This window comes from Miscanthus floridulus, chromosome 16 (assembly GCF_019320115.1).
Source record: "Miscanthus floridulus cultivar M001 chromosome 16, ASM1932011v1, whole genome shotgun sequence".
Classification (NCBI taxonomy): Eukaryota; Viridiplantae; Streptophyta; class Magnoliopsida; order Poales; family Poaceae; genus Miscanthus; species Miscanthus floridulus.
This window is the reverse complement of record NC_089595.1, coordinates 75,519,883-75,533,917: the sequence shown is the minus strand read 5'-3', so window position 1 is coordinate 75,533,917 and position 14,035 is coordinate 75,519,883.

The window sequence follows — 14,035 nt, the reverse complement described above, 5'->3', positions numbered from 1 at the left end:
ACATATGATCATTCAAATTTTTACACAGTATTCTTATGCTTGGAGGAATGTAAGAAAAATATTAAATCTATTAGTTGACACTTTTCACTATGCTAAACTATTTTTGCTAAAATAAGCCTATGTAACTTGGCATTTTGGTAGAGGTAGTTGCACTTATCCAAATGGCATAAAATTTGTACAGTAGACTATTGAGGTTATTTGTAGGCTACTGTAATTTGATCAGAATTTATTAAGCACTAGAGATATTTATCCTTTAAATCACCTTATTATCTAATAAAATTAATAAATGGATATAAATATTTGAGTTATGTTTAACCATAATGTTTTTATGGTGCTTGAGATGCATAGGATCCGTTGATGTTATTAGTTAGGCTTAAAAGCAATGGGTTGTATGCAACTAGTTAATTATTGCTTTTATAATTCAACTAGATAGTTGCATGTATAGTTTTGGTTGAGTTGATAATTTCATGATGATAATGGTATTTTATGTAAAACTTGTTAATAACAAAGTTATAGATAACTTACTTATCTACCTTTTTTTAAATTTTCATAGTCATAGGCCTTATGGTTTAAGAGCTATGGCTGTTAGAAGTCTGCTGTCAGGAATACTTGCTCTCTGGATAGATCTTAAGGATTGATTTGTTTCACCTACATAACTATTGAATCACATTAAGTGTATTAAAAGAAAGTTGTAGGTAATTTTATAAGCTTTCCAAAATGTCCATAACCATATTATTTTGATGTGTATAACTTCAGTTATGGTCAAAACAAGTGACTATTGTCTTATAGTCTAGAAAATGATTTACATAAGTGTTTGTTAGTTATTAGACAAGAGATATGCACCTACTCAGTAAACTACGATGCAACTTGTTATTACTTTAATGCAAAGCTATCGAAAACACTTGGGAGGATGCATTCATCACATCATATCATATTATACATGTCATCATATATGTATTTGTGATATCTTATTTCATGCTCATGCATATAGGATCGTCCAAAGAAATAACTCTATTGGAGTTCAATGAAGAAGATGAGGATCAACAGGAGACACCTCAGGCCGTAGCTCTAGGAGAAGAGGAGCAAACTCTCGAAGATCTCCCTGAGTGCTTGAATCACCGGCCAACCTCTTTCCTCAAAGGCAAGCCCTAGAGCATTCTAAGTCTCCCATGTTTTACAAAATATTACTTGAATCCTTTATGTTTGATGCATTAGGTTATAAGAGTTGATTGGAAACACTGATGCATAGAACTACCTTGTCTAGTTACATATCCTTTAACCCTGTGTAGGTCTAGGATTGAATATATGCTTAGCCATGCTTAGACCAATAGAAGTCGGGCGATTTCATGTCACCTGCGAGATATAGGTGGATACTGAAGCACGATTGGCTATATTTGCTATCATGAAAAAAAACCATGAAGTAATGTAAATGGAGGCTAGGTGGAGTCTATGTGTAGATTGACTCATGTGATTCTGTCTGTGCCAATTAAGGACCATACCATTGTTGGGCGCTTCTAACAAGATTGAATGCATACCTATTACTTAGCTGGCTGGATAACTCATTTCGATTGCGAAGCCAATTAGCTCAACTTAGGCCAGGCCCTGCTCTATTAGAGTGCGCACTCTAGATGGTAATAAGGATATGCGAGGAGCCAGACATAAGACCAAGGGTAGGTCAGGCCTGAACATCCTGGTAGCTGGTTGTCTGATTGTGCGGCGTCGAGTAAACCCACGAAATGTGGACCTAAGTTGTACCAAAGGTGACCTAAGGTGACCATTGATCTGGTCTCCTAGGGTTTGTGTTAGAAATAAATTCCTAGCTGGTTGAAATCAATTCGAATCACCGTCTCTCCCAGACAGTGAGAAAATTGGCTAGTACCAACATCGTAGTAACTGTGGTATGATCGTGATGGTTCGGATGAACATGTAATTACTACACTGGCTATGATTACTATTGTATGCTATTAAATGATATACTATATGTTTGGCATAGGTTAGTTGCTAATCTAGAGATGAATAGCTATAATTAACTTGATGATCAACTTATGATTGTACAACTAAGTTAGTCGTCGCCGACACCGACGTCATAGGAGCCTTCCTGTCTAGGACCACATGCGAGTCCCTAGTTCACAAGCTAGGACTTAAGGGTCCACAGACCACCAAGGAGCTCCTTGACATCACCACCAGCCACGCCTCAGGCGAGGAGGCGGTTGGAGCAATCTTCAACCATCTCAAGGGCAAGGCAAAGCGGGATGAGGACGCTGGTGAAGGTGCCTCCAACCGTCCAACAAGAAGAAGAACAAGTAGTGGCATGAGGGCTCGCTCATGGCCGTCGCTGACCGCAAGGGTGGTCAAAAGCCCACCAAGGGTACCCTAGACCACTTCGAGAAGCTGCTCGAAGGGCTATGCCCGAACCATGCTTTCCCCATGAAGCATCTATACAAGGACTATGACCTCATGAAGCAGTTCTTGTCCGAAGGCTTCAACAAGGGAGGGCAAGGGAAGGACCCTGCGCCGACCACGGATGACATCGAGGAGAGGGATGGTGGCTTTCCAATGCTGGATGGCTGCCTCATGATCTTCTGACGGTCAGAAGCCTATGACTCCAAGTGCCGCTAGAAGCTCACGCGCCACGAGGCCTATGACTCCAAACCGACCACGCCTACCTTCCTCTGATGGTCGGAGTCTGCCATAACCTTTGATCGAACCGACCACCCAAAGAGCATCCTACAACTGGGGAGAAATCTACTCATGGTCGACCCAATCATTAGCATGAAATGGCTCACCAAGGTACTAATGGATGGAGGCAGCGGCTTCAATATCATGTACGTCGAAATGCTTGACGCCATCGGCATCGACCGATCGCATGTCCGACTGATTGGAGCACCTTTCCATGGCATCATGCCTATAAAGCAGGCCATGCCACTTGGGCAGATTGATCTATCCATCACCTTTGGGGATCCATCCAATTATAGGATGGAGACCCTCACCTTCGTGGTGGTCGGGTTCCATAGAACCTACCACGCCATCCTAGGATGTCCATGCTATGCGAAGTTCATGGCTATCCCTAACTACACCTATCTAAAGCTAAAGATGATAGGACCATGTGGGGTCATCACCATTAGCACCTCCTTCTAGCACGCCTATGAATGTGAGGCTGAGTGTTGCGATCATGCCGCGATAATCGTCGCCTTGAAGGAGCTTGCGGTCATCAGGAAGAAGGTCACTGAAGAAGCACCCAACCCTAGGTGGTCAGCTAGGTATTTCAAGCCAGTGGAGGGTGCCAAGGAGGTCCTCATAGACCCTAGTGGCTCGAAGGACGAAGTGGTGCGCATTGGCACCACGCTTTCCTTCGAATAGGAAAGCACGCTCATCGGCTTCCTCCATGCCAACAGAGACATCTTTGCGTGGAAACCCTCGTACATGCCAGGCATTCCAAGAGAAGTCACCGAGCATGCCTTGAAGATCAGGCTAGGCTCCAAGCTGGTAAAACAGCGCCTACGTTGCTTCAATGAGGGGAAACGCAGGGCCATTGGTGAGGAGATCATAAAGCTATTAGCGGCAGGGTTCATCAGGGAAGTATACCACCCAGAGTGGTTAGCCAATCCCATCCTTGTATGAAAGAAGAGCAAGAAATGGAGAATGTGTGTTGACTACATGGGTCTCAACAAAGCATGTCCAAAGGATTCGTTTCCTTTGCCACGCATAGATCAAGTAGTTGACTCTACCTTAGGGTGCGAAACACTTTGCTTCCTTGATGCATACTCCGGGTACCATCAAATCACGATGAAAGAGTCTGACCAGCTCATGACATCTTTCATCACCCCGTTTAGATCATTCAGCCACATCACAATGTCATTTAGTCTAAAGAACACAGGGGCTACGTACCAGTGTTGTATGCTCAAGTGTTTTGGAGACCTTATTGAGTGAACCATTGAGGCCTACATAGATGACATCATGGTCAAGTCCAAATGGGCTGACCAGGTCATAGCCAACCTTGAGCGGACCTTCGCAAAACTCTGAGCAAATGACATTAAGCTCAACCATGAGAAATGCATTTTTGGGGTTTCGAGGGGTATGCTATTGGGCTTCATAGTCTCTGAGCATGGCATCAAAGCCAACCTAGAGAAGATCTCAGCCATCACAAGGATGGGCCCGATTTAGAACATAAAGGGGGTATAGCGAGTTATAGGGTGCCTCGCTGCACTCAGCCGATTCATCTTGCGCCTCGGTGATGAGGCCTTTCCCTCTATTGGCTTCTGAAGAAGGCTAACCATTTTGAATGGACGCCCGAGGACCCAGGAGGCGCCTAACATGGCCAAGCGACTTCTGATGAAGGCCTTGATCCTAGTCCCTCTGACTGACGAGGAACAGCTATTGCTCTACATCATGGCCACCATGCAAGTGGTCTACACCACCCTGGTGGTAGAGCAAGAAGAAGAGGAACACGCCCTTAAAGTGCAGCGCCCCGTGTACTTCATTAGCGAGGTTCTATCCGATTCCAAGACCCGCTACCCCCAAATCCATAAGCTTATGTATGCCGTCCTCATCGCCAAGAGGAAGCTACATCACTACTTCGAGTCACATCCGGTGACGGTCATGACATCCTTCCCCCTCAGCGAGGTCATCCAAAACTAGGATGCCATGGGGAGAATCACGAAGTGGGCACTTGAGCTGATGGGTCAAGGCATTTTGTATGCCTCTCGGATGGCCATCAAGTCCCAAGTGCTGGCTGATTTCATTGTAGAGTGGACCGAGGTCCAAATGGCGCCAGCAGTCGTCGACCAGGAGTACTGGATGATGTACTTTGATGGATCGCTAATGAAGAAAGGCACCAATGTGTGGCTGGTCTTCGTTTCACCCCTTGAGGTACGCATAAGGTACATGGTTCACATCCATTTCCCCTCCTCCAATAATGTGACTGAATATGAGGTGCTCATCAATGGCCTAGGCATCAGCATCGAGTTTGGTATTCGACGGCTTGACATCTAGGGCGACTCCCAACTAGTCATCGACCAAGTCATGGAGTCGGGTTGCCACAATGCCAAGATGGTAGCATATTGTCGAGAAGTCCGCTAGCTAGAGGACAAGTTCAATGGTCTCGAGCTCAATCACATCCCGAGGCATCTCAACAAGGCGACCGATGTACCGACGAAAGTGGTGTCCGGCCGAGAGCCAGTGCCAATGGGCGTCTTCCCTAGCGATCAGCACAAACCCTCAGTTCGCTATGAGGAGCTAGAACAAGCCGATGGTAGGATGCTTTCCTTGGGCTCGAGGGCTAAACAGCCATTGGCTCCATCTAACCCTGAGGTCATGGAGCTAGATGAGAATCCAGCGACAGAGCCCGACCATCTGGACGACTGGAGGACACCTTACCTCTACTACCTCCTCTGTGAGGTGTTGCCAACGGACAAAATGGAGGCTTGGAAGCTCATGCATCATGCCAAGTCTTTTGTCCTTATTGAGGGTGAACTCTACAAGTGAAGCCATGCCAGGATCCTACAGCGCTGCATCCCCATCAAACAGGGGAAGTAGTTGCTGAGCGATATCCATGGTTGGGTCTACAGTCACCATGCCGCACCTAGAACCCTGGTCAGAAAATGCATTCTAACATGGCTTCTACTGGCCAACCATAGTAGCCAATGCCGAATAGATTGTGTGCACCTACGAAGGGTGCCAATACTACGCTCGATAGACCCACCTACCGGCCCAACTATTCTAGACGATCCCCATCACATGGCCATTCATGGTCTGGGGGCTCGATCTGGTCAGAGCTCTCAAGAGGGCACTCGGGGGCTATATGCACTTGCTTATCATCATAGACAAGTTTACAAAGTGGGTAGAGGCTCGACCGATCTCCGTGATCAAGTCTGAGCAAGCCGTGCTATTCTTCCTTGATATTATCCATCACTTTGGAGTCCTAAACTCTATCATCATAGACAATGGCACGCAGTTCACCGAAAAGAAGTTCCTCTAGTTCTATGATGAATACCACATCCACATCGATTAGGCCGCCATGGCACACCCCTGCACAAACGGGCAAGTCAAGTGCACAAATTGCATGGTCCCGCAAGGCCTCAAGCCTAGGATCTTCAACCGATTAAACAAGTTTGGTGGATGATGGATCGTGGAGCTTCCCATGGTGCTCTAGAGCCTGAGGACGACCCCCAGCTAGGCCACTAGCTACACACCATTTTTCATGGTCTACGGTTCCAAGGCTATCCTCCCGACTGACCTTGACTATGGAGCGCTAAGGGTCATGGCGTATGATGAACAGGGAGCCAAGGTGTCCATCGAGGATGCCATGGACCAGTTGGATGAAGCATGCGATATTGCCCTCCTCCATTCAGCCATGTATCAGCAAGCGTTGCATAGGTACCATATCCATCGAGTGCGTGGTCAGGCCTTCAATGTCAGAGACCTGGTGCTCCGCCTCGTCTAGAGCAACAAGGACCGCCATAAGCTCTCTCCACCGTGGGAGGGACCATACATCATCACGGAGGTGCTCCGGCCAGGTGCCTATAAGCTCAAGACCATCGATGGCGAGGTCTTCGTTAATGCCTGTAACATCGAGCAGCTATGTCGCTTTTACCCTTAATAAACACACACTTTCTCTTATTAGTTTCGCTATTGCCTCCCCGATCTTTAGTGACACCCAACCCCAGCAATGGCAAGGGGTCAGGCTTCACTGAGGGGCTAATAATAGTGTACCTATCTGGTAGATATTCTCTACACCCGACCTTCTCTCACGTTAAGACCTAGAAGCAAGGTTTGTGGAAACAAACATTGAGTAAAACTGGTCAGACTACGAGAAACTTACGCCAGCATGATTAGAGTTTTTTTGGCACCCTAGGCTTTTTGGCCTTACCTACAGAAAAAGTCAGTGTATGTCTAAGAGTATATCCACCAGGCAAACATTCTACGTGCCTGACCCCTCTCATGTTGAGACCTAGAAGCTAGGGATATAGAAACAAACTCTGAGTAAAACTGGTTGGACTGTGAGAAACCTACGCCATGATGGCTATGGTGTCTTTGCTCACCAGCATGATCAGAATTTGTTCACCCGCACCCTGAGCTTTATGGCCTTAACGATGGAAAGGGTCGAAGCACATCAACCTTTTATACGAAAGGGGGAGAAGGGCTAAAAATTGTTTGGCCATAATCTAAGAGCTTGTCCATTTTTATGAGTTTGTCGCCTGGCTTATCTGCCTAACTAAGTTTTTGGGTGGGATATTCTCATCCCTAATCTCTGTAGGTAAGTCCTATCCCAACGGCTAACACAAGTTGATCAGATGGCTTGGCCACTGTCGCGAGACGGGTAGGGAGCAGCAGGATGCCCCACATGGGTTATGCTGACCCGATCATGAATGACGGACCCAGATTCCACTCAAACATGTCCGGTAAGAGCTCCCCAAACCCATCACTCGTGCCATCAAGGTAGGTCCTACACCAGCAGGTTGTCCTTAATTTGCGCATGTTTTCTCTTATCAATTTCACTATCGAGCCGCCGACCCTAGCAACGGCAAGGGGTTGGGCCTCACTCGGGGGCTGGCAAGAGTATCTATTCACTAGACATTCTTTATGCCCAACCCCTTCTCATGTTAAAAAACTAGAAGCAAGGTGTGTGGAAACAAACTCTGAAAAAAATTGGCCAGACCGTAAGAAACCTATGCCCCAGTAGCTACGGCATTTTTGCTCACCAGCGTGATCAGAGTTTTTGTCCCTGCACCCTGAGCTTTAGCCTCCGCCTTCTCGAGAAGGGTTTGGAGGGGCCCACCTATAGAATCTCTATTGAGGAGAGGCCAGCAGGTCACCCAAAGTTGATTGGATGGCTCTAGCCGCTGCTGAGAGACAGGTAGGGAGCAGCGGGATGTCCCATGCAGATCACACCAACTCCATCACGAACGACGGACCCAGACCCCACACGGACATATCTGATAAGAGCTCCCCGGACCCGTCACTCGAGCCATCAAGGTAATTTTACCAACCCCCACTTTACTTTTCTAGTACATGAGCATTCATTCATCCATTCTCATGCATGTATTCATACATTCATTTATACATTCATCCATCATTCATCTCATACATCCAAGCATTGCATATGCAATTATTGCATCACAACGCTTCGCATCGCGTCACAAAACGGTAGTCGTCTCATTCGACATGAGCGGCGATCGATCGAGGTTCGAAGGTCAGCCCGTGAAGGGCTCGAGGCCACCTCGTGTCAAACAGAGCAAGGGGAGAAAAATGGAGATGAACCCCAGTGGCCCTTGCTTGACCTTGCTCAAAAGTGGATAGGGATATCTTAACCTTTCTCGTTCAATTCTAACCTTGAGCCAAGCCCACAGAATCTCCTGAGCAACACGAGCATCTATCGGGAGGCAGGTTAAGGAGCAATGGAATGCCACATGAGGGCTATGCCGACCCTATCAGCGAATGATGGACCCGGATTCCACTCGAACATGCCCGTTAGCGAGCTCATCGAGCGTGACACTTGAGCCATCGAGGCAAGTGTCGTTAGCTCAACCCCTTCGGTTGCAAAAACCATGGATGGGGTGACACATGAAACTCGACTGACCCCTACCGAGGCTCAGCGGCTCGAGTCACCTGACCCTAACCTAGGAATCCAACTAATCGGGGTTCAAAGGCTGAACCGCGAAGGGCTCGAGGCTGCCTTGTGTCGACCAGAGCCAGGGGAGAAAACAAAGATGAGCCCCGGCGGCCTTCGCCTGACCCACTTAGAAGCGAATAGGGTCATCTCAACCTTCTCATTCGATCCTGACCTCGAGCCAAGCCCATAGAATCTCTATCGAGGAGAGGCTAGCAGGCCACCTGAGTCGCTCTCTAGAACAACCCGGGCATCCACCAAGAGGCGGGTTAAGGAATAGTGGAATGCCACATGAGGGCTATGCCAACCCTATCATGAATGATGGACCTAGATTCCACTCAAACATGTCTGTTAGCGAGCTCACCGAGCGCGTCACTCGAGCCATCAAGGCAAGTGCACTAGCTCAACCCCTCTGGTTGTAGAAACCACGGATGGGGTGACGATCACAAAGATGAGCCGACCCTCAACTGGACCCCCGCTATGTGGGGGCTCAAGGAAAATTGGACTCACAAGAATACCAAATATGCGGTCGTAGAACGATGGCTTAGATCCTAGGGAGGGGGTACGTGCGAAAACTAAGAATAACATTTCTAAAACAAGAGTCACTTTCTCCTACTAGTTCTGCTATCCTCTCCTTGATCTTCAGTGACACCTGACCCCAGCAACGGCAAGGGGTCAAACCTCACTCAGGGGCTGATAAGGGTATATATACACCCTTTCTGAAATAGTCATTATGCCCGACCCCTTCCTCATGTTGAAAAACCTAGTGGCAAGGTCTATGGAAACGAACGACTGAGTAAGGCTGGTCGGACTACAAGAAACCTATGCCCCAGTGGCTATGACTACTCTTACTTACTAGTGTGATCAGAGTTTCCCTCCTACACCTCGAACTCTATGGTCTTAACAAACGAAAGGGTCGGAATGCATGAACCCCTTTTCACACATAAAAAGGGAGGAAAAACAAATTTGTTCGCACCAAAACAAAATGACAAGTTTGTTCAAACGATATAGAAGGGTCATAACTTGTTCACTTATTACAAAAATGACCGCCCAACCTATTGAACTAACTAACCCTCTGAGGGAGAACTATGCATTCAATCCTGTCCGCTAGGTCCTATGAAAGGGGAGCCACCGCCGCTTCCATCTCCTCCAGCTCGTGGACTTCATAGCCAGGTGCAAAGCCATGGCTAATCGTCTCTAGATCGATGTTGTCCCCATAATGAGAACGAGCAATCGTGAAGGATTGATTGACCCTAGCGTGAAGGGCATTCCTCTCAAGCTGGTGCACCCAAGCTATGATCTTGACGACATGGGCCGTGAGTGAGCTAGTCCCCTCTGACCACACCACCTCAAGGTCATCGTAGACCACTCCGAGCATGGCGCTCAGGGTACCAAGCTCATCGCTCTCCACCTAAAAATTCCTTGTCTCCTCGACGAGGTCCACATTTAGCCTGGTAGAAACACTCTTGGCCTCTAGCTTCTAGGTCGCGCTAGGACCTGGAGGAAGCTGACCTTCTGCTGTGCGTCGTCGCGCTCTTTGGAGGCATGTCATGCTCTCAGAAGGCCTAGTCATGCTCCTTGTGATACGTGCCACACTCTGAGCAGAGCCTCTCCACATTTTAGAGCAGCTCATCCCACTCCTTGCACAGCCTAGCGACCACCGTGGCATCTAGGCTCACCCTCTTCTCTAGGGCCATGAGCTTCTCGGCCCCTAGCTTTAGCTCCCTTTTCTTCTCAACCTTGGCTAGAAGGTCGAGGATCCGCAGCGGGTCTCAGCGTCCTTCTGGAGCAGCTTGTCCTACTCCTTCTTGACCTTGGAGGCCTCCTTGTCATCCCTCCATGACCTTGCCGATAGGGCCTCAAACGCCTTCTTGGCCTCGTCAGCATCCCGATGGGCCTCGGCCACGCGCGACCGAAGACTATCTGCTTCCTCAGTGAGGGAGTTAGCTCGACCACCCTCTACTGGGCGGCAACAAGCTAAGCGATCACCTCCCCATGTAGCCACGCCTCCTCAATGTGGCGATCCTAGGTCTCCTTTCTATTGATGAAGGAACCGAGACTTCCCCCCGCTGCGAGCTATGAGGGACTGCAGGGAAACAATGGTTAGAATACAAAAAGTATATAGAGAAAGAAAAGGGCAAGAAGTAGTATTAGGCAAATACCATGCCAGAGGGAATGACAACATCATGCAAGGCACCCCTAGCATGGTCCAAGGCTTCCAGCATGGACGCGATCCGTATGTCGAGGCTCTCCCGCTCCTTGCTCTCGGCGGTGTTGTCGATGGTGAAGAGTGTCGACGCTAGATCCTACTGATTTGTCCACCAAAGCAGGGGCTCGCCCCATGTGGGCGAGTCACTGCCTACCAATTTCAGGGCCAAAGAAGACTCCCCGCCAGTCCCAAGCGCCGCCAACCCCTCTCGTCATGATGTCCCCACCAAGGGACCCCCTCCAGCGATGAAAGGGGTTAGTGGTGTGGATGCCGACCTCTCTGCCACCACCATGACTCTTAGGGACCCCTCGGCCATGTCCCCCTCCATCTGGCCCATGCTAGGCACCATCACTTAGGCCGCAGGTGGTGCGGGTCATGCACGATGCCTCAGGTGCCGCTATGGTTGCGCCCGGTTGTGACCCATCTATCATGGCCACCACCTCCTCCACCTACGTTAGCGGGGTCACGATCGATTGTGTTGCACCTGCCAGGTCAGCGCCACGAGCGTGGTCTGTAGCCCCATCGTTGGTAGCGGTATTGCGGCCATCACTGGCTACTCCACGACCTCTAAAAGTGCCCTTTGAGCCCCCACGTCCACCCGTCCCATTGAGGGCATAGGGACCACCGTGGGAAGCATTCGACCACCCGATGACGCGGTCACACTAGTGTTGCTCCCACCCAAAATGAGCACAATGCTAGCCAATGGTTGCTGCCTCAATCGGAGGGCGATGCTCTTCTTAGGCGCCAGCGCCAAAGGATTGTGCTGCCTGCTGACGCTGCAAGGGATGAAAAGCATAAGTCACGACGAAATCTGACTAAAACAGGAAAAAATAGAGGAACTAACAACTCACCTTAGCGTTGTCGGGTGGCAGATGCGTTTGGGGGACGAACCCCCCAACCTTTGCTTTGCCTCATCGGAACGAGGCTATTTCGAGGCTGCCCCTGCTCCTGGGCAGAGGGGCTCGCTCCCCTTGGCTCTTGGGGCATGATGGCAGAGCCAACCACCTCCGTTGGTACCTCGGGTGTAGTGACAGAGCCGTCCACCCCTGTTGGCTCCTAGGGTAGGGCGATGGTATGGCCCGTCTCCACTGGCTCTCTGGATGTACCCTCCCCTCCGTAGAACAGGAAGGGTCCCGACACCTATAAGGACAAACCGATACCTATTAGCGCATCCTCATTCTCCAGGTCGTCCCACTCAATGTCGTCGGCTACCTCATCGTCAGCGTCATTGTCATCATCATCACTATTAGTGTCCTCCCCTCATTCCCATGCCAGCAACTTCCACTATTTCTTCCACTTCCTATCCTCCTTCGCCTTCCTTAGCCACTCACCCTCGGTGCGATTCACTGTTCTCATGGCCAAATCCCTCAGCAATGGCATCGGGTGATCCATGAGGATGAGATCCCTCAGCTAGCCCTGCCCCTTTCAAAGTTAGTATCAAGGGATCGGAAAATCAATTGAAGAGAATGCATGAGAAGGGGAAACTTACAAAGATGACATGGCCTAGTTCCTACCGCATCGGAGGATGTCCCGGCACTAGGAAGACAAAATTGAGGGGGGCACCTACATCGTCCCTCGAGGGCTCCATTGCCTCCTTGATGCATTGCGCGATCTTAGAGTTGGGGAACACCCCCTCAATGAGCGCCGTTCCGTAGAACGATGCCTCAGGCGCCATCACGTATAGTGGGAGCACACGTGTCATCAACGGTACCACCCTCCTTGTGTGGTAGGCCCCAATGACGCCCGACCCCATCAGGCCATTCTCCTTCAACATTTGGATGGCGGTGATGTGGTCCTGAATCTTCTTCTTGTCCTTCTCTAGGATGCCCAACTTCCTCCATGACTCCAGGGCCTCTTCGATCAGGCGCCCAGTGAACTCTGGCAGAGGGGCAGCGACGTCGTTCTTAAGGTAGAACCACTATGAGTGCCACCCCTTGTTGGACATCGAGGACGCATGGGTGGGTACTCACTGACCCGATTGTTCTAGAGATGGATGCCGGTGCACCCCATCGGCATATGCAGCTCCTGCATGTCGCTCTTCTCCCTCTTCTTCTAGAGGGTGACATCAAAGAAGTACCTCCACAAATCAAAGTGGGGGCTAATCCCTAGGAACCCCTCGCACAGGGTGACGAAAGCTGCCATGTGCTAGATCCTATTGGGGTTAAGATGTTGTAGCTCGATCTTATAATAGTGTAGTAGCCCTCGAAGAAATTTGTGGGTGGGGGTCACAAACCCACGCTCATGGAAGTGGGCACATAGCCGTCGGGCGGCAATGACAAATCCAAATCACCGGGCAACAACCACTCCTCGGCTGAGGTCCGTGCACGGAGAAGACCGCGACTGATGAGGCCTTCCATGCGCTGGAAGGTGATGTCGGAGCGGCACCACGGATCCATTGGAGGTGGGGGCGGATGGATGTAGGCTCGATGGTGATGGGGATGCAGCGGCCGTGGCTGTGGAGGTAAGGATGCAAGGTTTGGAACCCGAGGGGCGAACCCTTTGGTTTTATAGGGGAGACGGGTGTGAGGAAACCAATCGCCCGCCTAGATCTCCACACCTACCATGATCTACCCCCACGTCTCAGTGCGGGACATGCACACGCAATCTCTGTCCATTCCCTCGAAAAACTCGCCGAATATTTCGCCTCTCCGGACGGGCCACGACCCATCACAAGTAAGGGATACAGAGCTAAAAACTCTACTATGGCCCGTCTAGGCCTAGGAGTTCGAAGGTTGGCCCACCGACGGGTTCGACAACCGCTCTGGGTGCCTTTTTGAAGTGAGGGGTGGAAAGGGATGGGCCCGCTAGCAGTCGGTACCCAAGCGCACAAGCGCCACAGGCATCCCGGCCCACATTCGAGTCTCGGCCAGATATGATCCATGGTTTTTTCCTCAAAAGAAAGGCAGAAGGCCCTCGAGACCGGTCGAATGGACCCGAGAACTATATGGATTGACCACCGAGGTCTAGAGTCGGTCATAAGTTGACCTGAGCCGGATCCCAGTGAACGGGATGCCGGGGCCCCACTCATACTAGCCAGCTAACAACTCACCGAGCACCGTGGCTCGTCCATAGAGGGAAATCACAACATGGCTCAGCCCCTCCGGTTGCGGAAACTATGGATGGGGTGACGATCACAAAGTTGAGCCGACCCTTGACCATACCCTCGCTATGCATGGGGGCTCAAGGAAAGTTAGGCTCGTAAGGAGATTAAACGCATA